Raw genomic sequence first — 7,365 nt, 5'->3', positions numbered from 1 at the left:
GAAGGGACAGCATCAGATACTTTGGGTTCTTCCCAAAGGAACCAAATTCCCGCAGATCAAATCATGTTTATCTTGCAAATATGAACTTCTTTTCTGCACAGGCTCCGTGAGTTATTACATGAATAGAATTTCTATCTCTGCTTCTTCTTACAGAGGATATTTTCCCAGCAGAGGATGGGAGTGGGGGTAGAGGTAAGAGGAGGGTGAGGAGGGAAGAAAATCCCACCCTGTCACAGAACGTTTAAAGTGATCGCGTACCCCACTCTCCCCCACTCAATCCTTCAACACGTGTTTACTGAGGACTTGCCTGGTGGCAGCGACTATGACGTGGGATATAAATATCTATAGGATAGAGTCCTTGACCTAAGGGAGTTTATGGTTTAGAAAAAGAAGCAGGTTTATTTTAAAGTGAGGTGGAATTACAATGATAGAGAAATGTCCAGAACAGTACAAATGAGGAGCACTTGCAGTCCCTAGTGACTCAAAAACCTGGAGAAAGGGATGCTCGGGCTGCCCCATTTCACAGGTGGGGACCCTGAAGCCCCACAGAGACGCTGGTGCGCAATCGCAGGCTGCCATGTTGGTGAGGGGAGGCGCTCCAGCCCGACCGCCGCGTGAAGGAGACTCTGGCTCCACCACAGGGAGAGCCTCAGGGTCATCACGGTGGACCTGATAACAGCTCAGCGGGGGGGGGGGGGGGGGGGGGGGGGAGACTGAGGAGAACTTCCCAGAAACAGGAAGATAATTTCCAAGAGGTATCCAGGAGGAACTGAGGTGATCACAAAATGAGGTGTGAGGTGTGAGGGTTTCGGAGTTCCAGAGAGTTTCCTTAAGGTGGGGTGAGGTGGGGCGGGGTAGGGAGGGTGAGAAAGACTGCGGTTTTGTCGCCATTTTCTGAAACATCTTCCTTTGCTTTTACCTGGGTTCACCGGCAGGCTAGCAGCACCTGATAATCCTTAATGAGCCCAGCCTCTGCACCTGTCACTTCAACCGCTTGACGCCCCCGAGAGGGAGGCATTCTCTCTCTCCTCTCTACTTTTTTAAAATTATTTTTTCTTTATTATTTTTTATTTTGAGAGAGAGAGAGAAAGAGAGCGTGCATGTGCGGTGGTGGGGGAGGGGCAGAGGGAGAGAGAATCCTCAGCTGGCTCCATGCCCAGCACGGAGCTGGACGCGGGGCGCCATCCCGCGACGCTGAGACCATGACCTGAGCTGACATCAAGAGTGGGATGCTTACCCGACCCAGCCACCCAGGCGCCACCCCCCTCTCTTTTTTAAACGGATGAGAAAACTGTGGCTTCAGAGGTTTAGCCCCTCCCCTTCCGGATCGTGCCTGGAGTGTGAACCCTGTACTCTGGTTTAAGGGGCTGGGTCCTTAGCTGCTTCACGAACGCCGAGACCAGAAGCAGCCTCGATGTTGGGGTGAGTCTATGGATATCTGGGATTCGACCAGTGCGAAAGGGGGCTTCGAAGTGTTCTAGCTGCTCTTCATTGACCACCTGTTAGGAGCTTTATCTTACTTTTTTTCAAGATTTATTTGAGAGTGGGGGGGGAAGGGCAGAGGGAGAGAGAATCGCAGGGAGACTCCCCACTGAGCACAGAGCCCCACGCAGGGCTCAATCTCACCACCCTGCTTTCAGGACCTGAACCGAAATCATGTGTGGGGCGCTTAACCAACTGAGCCTCCCAGGCGCCCCAGGAGCTTTGTTTTGTTAATCCTTACAACCTCTCTGTGAGGACAGCAGAGTTACTGCCCCATTACAGGTGAGGACATTGAAGTACAGAGATGTTAAGCAACTTCTTCTGGGTCACACAGCTAGTAACATGTGGGTCAAGAATTTGAATTCAGTTATGTCCGATTGCAACGTCCACGTGCTTGCAGTGGTAGTATGTAAAGTATAAAAAGAAGCCGATGTCACAAATGGTGTTTTGCTACTCTAAATCTGTGGTTTTTCACGGGGGCAAGTTTACCCTCGAGGGGACGTGTGGTAATGACTGGAAGCATTTTCGATGGTCACAGCTGAGAGGGGAGTGCTACTGGCATCTCATGGGTCAAGGCCAGGGATTCTGCTCAACATCCAATAATGCAACTAAGAATTACCAAAATGTCAGTAATGCCAAGGTTAAGAAACCCTGGTCTAAATTTAAATAAATTCGAATGCATTTGGAAGAAATAGCATGTTTTTTATTCCACTATGAATTCCAAGGTCAAAGGATCCTGATTCCAGTTTCCTTCCAACTTTGCTCCTTGCAGAACCTTTTGGTCCATGGAACTACGGTCCCCATGGGGATGGATGCCATAGTGCCACTGTGGGCCCACCCTGGCCCTGAGACCCGGCCAGGTCCAGAAGCTTACCTCACCAGTCTCCAGAGGGAAGGCATGAGCCCTGGCCCAGGACAAGGGCAAGGGCAGGGCTCCTTGGAGATGGAGCATCCATTTCTTATTTGCTGGTTGTTGGGTATTCTTCAGGATACAGTTAAGCCTTCTCAAATGTAAAGAATTTTTTGAATATAAAAATATATCAGGGCTGCAGCATATCGTTCTGCAGGTCATACCCTGGGGATGAGTCAGGGCTGAAATCCGTGGCATGTCTGGCTCTAATTTACACACGGGCACCAGATAAGCTAGCAAAGACTCAACCCTCCACAGGCCCCAGGTGTGAGCAGCTGACTTTTAGATTCTTTCGACTGAGAAAATATATCATGATAATGACCCCTTAACAACTCTGAACTCAGTAACACCTTAAAATGAACTTAACATTTTATTAATCATGGTGACATCCACACGTTTGAAAAATTGTAGCGCCAGCCTCAGCCAGGGGTGACTTATTCAGTCTGCAGACAGCGCTGGCCCATATGGCTTTGTGCACTGTGCTGTGACTCCCAAGTTCTCCCAAGACTCTGGGGCTGTGGGACCAGCAATGCTGCCTGAGACCTCTGTGCACAAAAGTTATTCTATTCCCTAGTTGAAGAATTTATTTTAGGGGCAGAGGGCCAGTTGGCAAAATAGGAACATTTTACACATTATTGTTGCACAATAAAAAATTCAAACGTTAAGCATTTTCAGTTTTCACAGTTGTTGGAAAGAAATTAAACCCTTGGACAAGAACCAAAGAAATAATGGGATCTATAACCCCTGTCCCAAACTCTTCTTCTCCAGCAAGGACCACAGCCTTGCTGGTCCTGCATTTGAAGATCTTCACTTGTCTACTAGACGAGCACCATCCAGTAAAAATATAACGCTAGCCACTTCTGCAATGTAAGACTTTGTAGCAGCCACATTAAGAAAGTAAGAAGAAAGAGGTGAAATTAATTTTAATAGTGGATTTTATTTAATATGTCAAAAATATTATTTCAATATGTAATCAATATTTTAAAAATTATTAATACATACTGGAAATAATATATATGCTGACGTGTATACCGTAACAGTAATATTATGACATGATACAACAGTTGAGTGTAGTCCTACTGAAACAACTAAGTTATGTTTAGCAGAAAGATGTTTTACACTAGTTCCATTTTAAAATTTAAAGTTCATTGAAATGATATAAAATGTAAAACTCAGTGCTTCAGTCACACTGGCCCCATCTCAAGGGTTCAGCAGCCACGTGTGGAAAGGCAGCTACATTGGACAGCACAGCTCTAGACCTTCCCTGTCATTTAACCCCCCATCATCATATGTCAGTGGTTCAGAGAGAAGTCCTAGAACTTTCTCTGTGTGACATCAGAGCAGATCTGTGGTGGTGGTTGGGAAGCTTCTGATTTATGTTTCACGTAAAAACTTCCTGTGGTGTTATGGGCATTTCAGGCCGATGTTCCTCTGTGGAGATGAAGCATTGTCTGCTATTTTGGGCCCCGTCCTGCTTGCCATCCACAGTTGGAGGTTGTTCCCAAGCGGGCTGGTTGGCTGGTCTCCTTTGACTTTGTTACAAGGAGGGTGATTTTCAAAAGGATTCAGAAAGGCAAACCCCTGAGGAAAAATTTCACAGGTGGAATGTCAGGCTGAAGCCAATGGGGGATAAGGGTGAAGCCTGGAGGAGCTCCCTTCTCTGAGAACCCCACCCCTACAGTGGAAGGAAGCACTGTGATGTGGTTAAAGCTGGGAGGAAGAAAGAGCATCTTTAAAAAAAAAAATTCAGGCAGAAAAGTTGAAATGGCCACAAAGCAGCAAACCAAGGTCTACACAGTTACCGTGAGCCAGTATGTGGTCAGTACCTCTATTGACCTTTCCTTGCTATTCCAGAATATCTTAATAATTAGACACACCCAAAACATGTTTAGCATCACACCACCTGCTGCTTTCTCATGGCCAGTATTATTGTCATCAGATCTGATCCCAAAGTTTGCCATATTATTGGATATCCTGTGAAACAGAATCTAAAAATATACTCTTTTTTTTTCCCTCTAAATCTGTCCTAACCTTACAACTGGGGTAGCAACTACAACACTGTTGACTATTTTTTTACTCTCACGGATTAGGTAATAATATTAAATTCCCCCAGCACATGCTAGTCTATTTGCCCTTGGCTTGGTATTTGAAGAATATATTTATAAACTAAGGCCGTGATACATTTTCTCCCATGCAATTGTCCCATGCGGCTATGGGTTTATAGATTTGTGGTCTCTCAGTGTTTTCTGTCTTACACTGAACAGTCTCTCCCAACTGACGTTCCTCCGCTGATGTTATTTCCATCTCTGAGAATTTCTCAAGAGCTGTTTCTGTGGTGGGGAGGATCAAGGAATAAAGGAGTCCAAATTCAGAGCCTCCTTAAATGCGGGCCTTGCGTGCAGAACTTGATTTCTTCCTTGAATGGAGAAGGTCTGCACTCAAGGATGGAAAGATTTAGGGAGGAGTTGAAGCAGCAGGTTTGCCTGGGCTTGTATGTCACTCCTGTGTGGCTGCTATTATGAGGGTCTTCCGGCATGTTCTGAGAAAGCCAATTAAAGCAGAAGAGGCCCTTAGAAGGGATTCTACTGCCCCCAATATAGCTGTTAAACTTCTAACTTTCAGAAAGCAACCCAGTGCTTCGTGTGCCGTGATAGCAGATCAGAAGTACTGCCGACTGCTCTTCTGTGACATTCTTGAACACCCTTGTTATATTATACATTTATAAGTATATGACTATACTAGAAACAAAAAGGGCAGGAGTATTGACTGCAGGATCAGTTCATAGAGAAAAGCACATGTTTCTATTTTGTCGTGTTCCACAGAGCACCGAAGTCAAGCACACCCATTGTTTCCAGGGTCTGTGGCCATACCACGTTTTACCTGTGAAGGCTAGCTTGTGAACTTTATTTCTAATTGGCTTCAAATAAAAAACAGCTAATTAATTTTCAGAAACGTACATTGCCTCGGACTCTTAAAAAAGAAAGCACCTGATTTTCTTATTGCTTTCACTTTGCAACTGTTGTTTGCTATTCATTTTAGTCCTCCAGAAGGAGTTAAACTTCTTACAGACATTAACCCAAGTGGAAATAATTGACCAAAGGACTAAACTTGTTCTTTATGAGAAAATATGAGACTCTAAGGTATTAGAATCCCTTGGAATCATCACAGAATTTGCCCAGGAAGCAGGACATTGGCAGAAAGGGACTATAGGTGTCTTTTATCATGTTTATATGGACATGGATTCTGGGTTTTACAAATAGAGAAATATTGTACAAGTCCATGGGGATACTGAAGTGAAATGAAGAGAAAGAGAAAGATCCTTTTGTATTTTAAGACCAAGTAGTATAGCTAAGTCAGAGAAGTGAGAGCATAAAGGTAAAGGTTTTAAAACATTATTGTTTTCTGTCTTTGCTTCTCTTTAGGGGGTATCTCTAAGAGTGCAGTTTCACAATGTGGATGGAAGATAGATTAAAAAATTTTTAACCCAGAATAGCCAAAATGGTCTTGAAAAAGAACAAAGTTGGAGACGCATAATCCCTGATTTCAAAATTTACCACAAAACTACGGTAAGCAAGCTCGTGTAGTACTGGCATGGGGTAGGCATATGGGCCGATGGAATAGAACCGAGATTCCGGAAATAAACTCAGACATCTATGGCTAGTTGATTTTCAAACAGAGTGTCAAGATCATTCAATGGGGAAAGAATAGTTTTCTCAACAAAAGGGGCTGGGACAACTGCTTGTCTACACACAAACAAAAGAACCTGGAACCCTAATTCGCACCATACATGAAAATTCAAAGTGGATCAAAGATCTCAATGTAGGGGCGCCTGGGTGGCACAGCGGTTAAGCGTCTGCCTTCGGCTCAGGGCGTGATCCCGGCGTTCTGGGATCGAGCCCCACATCAGGCTCCTCCGCTATGAGCCTGCTTCTTCCTCTCTCACTCCCCCTGCTTGTGTTCCCTCTCTCGCTGGCTGTCTCTATCTCTGTCGAATAAATAAATAAAATCTTTAAAAAAAAAAAGATCTCAATGTAAGGGATGAAACTGTGAAACTCTTAGAAGAAGCGCCCCTTTGCTAACTGGGGAGAAGCTTCGAGGAAGCGGTAGCTAAAGTCCCATGTGGGGGCAAAGAGCCATCATAACCTGGGCTATAACACAGCACTCAAGGGCCAATAAGTCTGAGAAATGTAGGATTTATTTCTAAAACAATATTCTCTCTTCTACAGCACATACAATAGTTTATAATTCAAATGGGTTGATCGCCTCTTGGCTTGCATTAGTGAGATGCTGTTGTCTCCATAAGTGTAAATCTCAGCTCTGTTCGCTTTGGACAAGTTTTGAGGCCTCAGATTGCTGCTCCGTGGTCTTGCTATGAGCCTTGCTAGGAGCATATGAATGTTTAGACGACAAGAACAGATGTCAGAGCCCCCAGAAGATCAAAGTGCCCGCACTGCCTTAGAAAATCTGCCGAGGCCATGTAGTCCTGTGAATGTGCAGGAAGGCTGTCATAAATATTCAATACAGATTTGTGCAATTAAATCAATTCTAAAGCAGACATCTTCTTCACATTTCTTTTTAATTTTTAGAAATTTAGTTGAGGCATAGTTGACATCTAATAAATGAGTTTCAGGCATACAGCATAGTGAGGCAACAATTAGATACATGAAAAATGCTCACCATGGTACGTGTATTACAATATTATCAACAAAAGCGGACACATTTTTAACCATTGCTATGGAAAGCTGCCATGCAGGCATCCAGGACTGAAAGTCTCGGGAACAATTGTTACCGCTGCTTTCCTCCCCTTGTGGACAGCCGTTTCCCTGATATCCTAATTAATCTGGTGTAAGGAAAATGTTCTTTTCTCTGGGCGAAAACTACCCTAAAGTTGTTTTTGTGGTTGTCTTCTCGAAACTGAAAAGAAGAACACATTGTTTCTAGCACTGTGGACAGTGATTCCAGACAAGGGAAAC

The 7,365-nt window shown here is 44.4% G+C and overlaps 1 long non-coding RNA gene across 1 annotated transcript in view; it reads left to right on the top strand.

Moving 5' to 3' along the window:
* The first annotated feature begins 1,348 nt into the window (after window positions 1-1,348).
* Window positions 1,349-7,365, top strand: part of LOC123799848 (uncharacterized) — a 30,075-nt gene continuing 24,058 nt past the window's right edge. Inside the window, exons 1-2 of the long non-coding RNA XR_006781724.2 lie at window positions 1,349-1,422; window positions 5,815-5,958. This is a non-coding gene — a long non-coding RNA (uncharacterized LOC123799848). The remainder of the gene's footprint in view (window positions 1,423-5,814; window positions 5,959-7,365) is intronic.

The sequence above is a fragment of the Ursus americanus genome, chromosome 7 (genome assembly GCF_024610735.1).
Source record: "Ursus americanus isolate L20-20 chromosome 7, mUrsAme1.1.p, whole genome shotgun sequence".
Classification (NCBI taxonomy): Eukaryota; Metazoa; Chordata; class Mammalia; order Carnivora; family Ursidae; genus Ursus; species Ursus americanus.
Note: the sequence above shows the minus strand (reverse complement) of the source record. Positions and strands in the feature narration are given on the sequence as shown.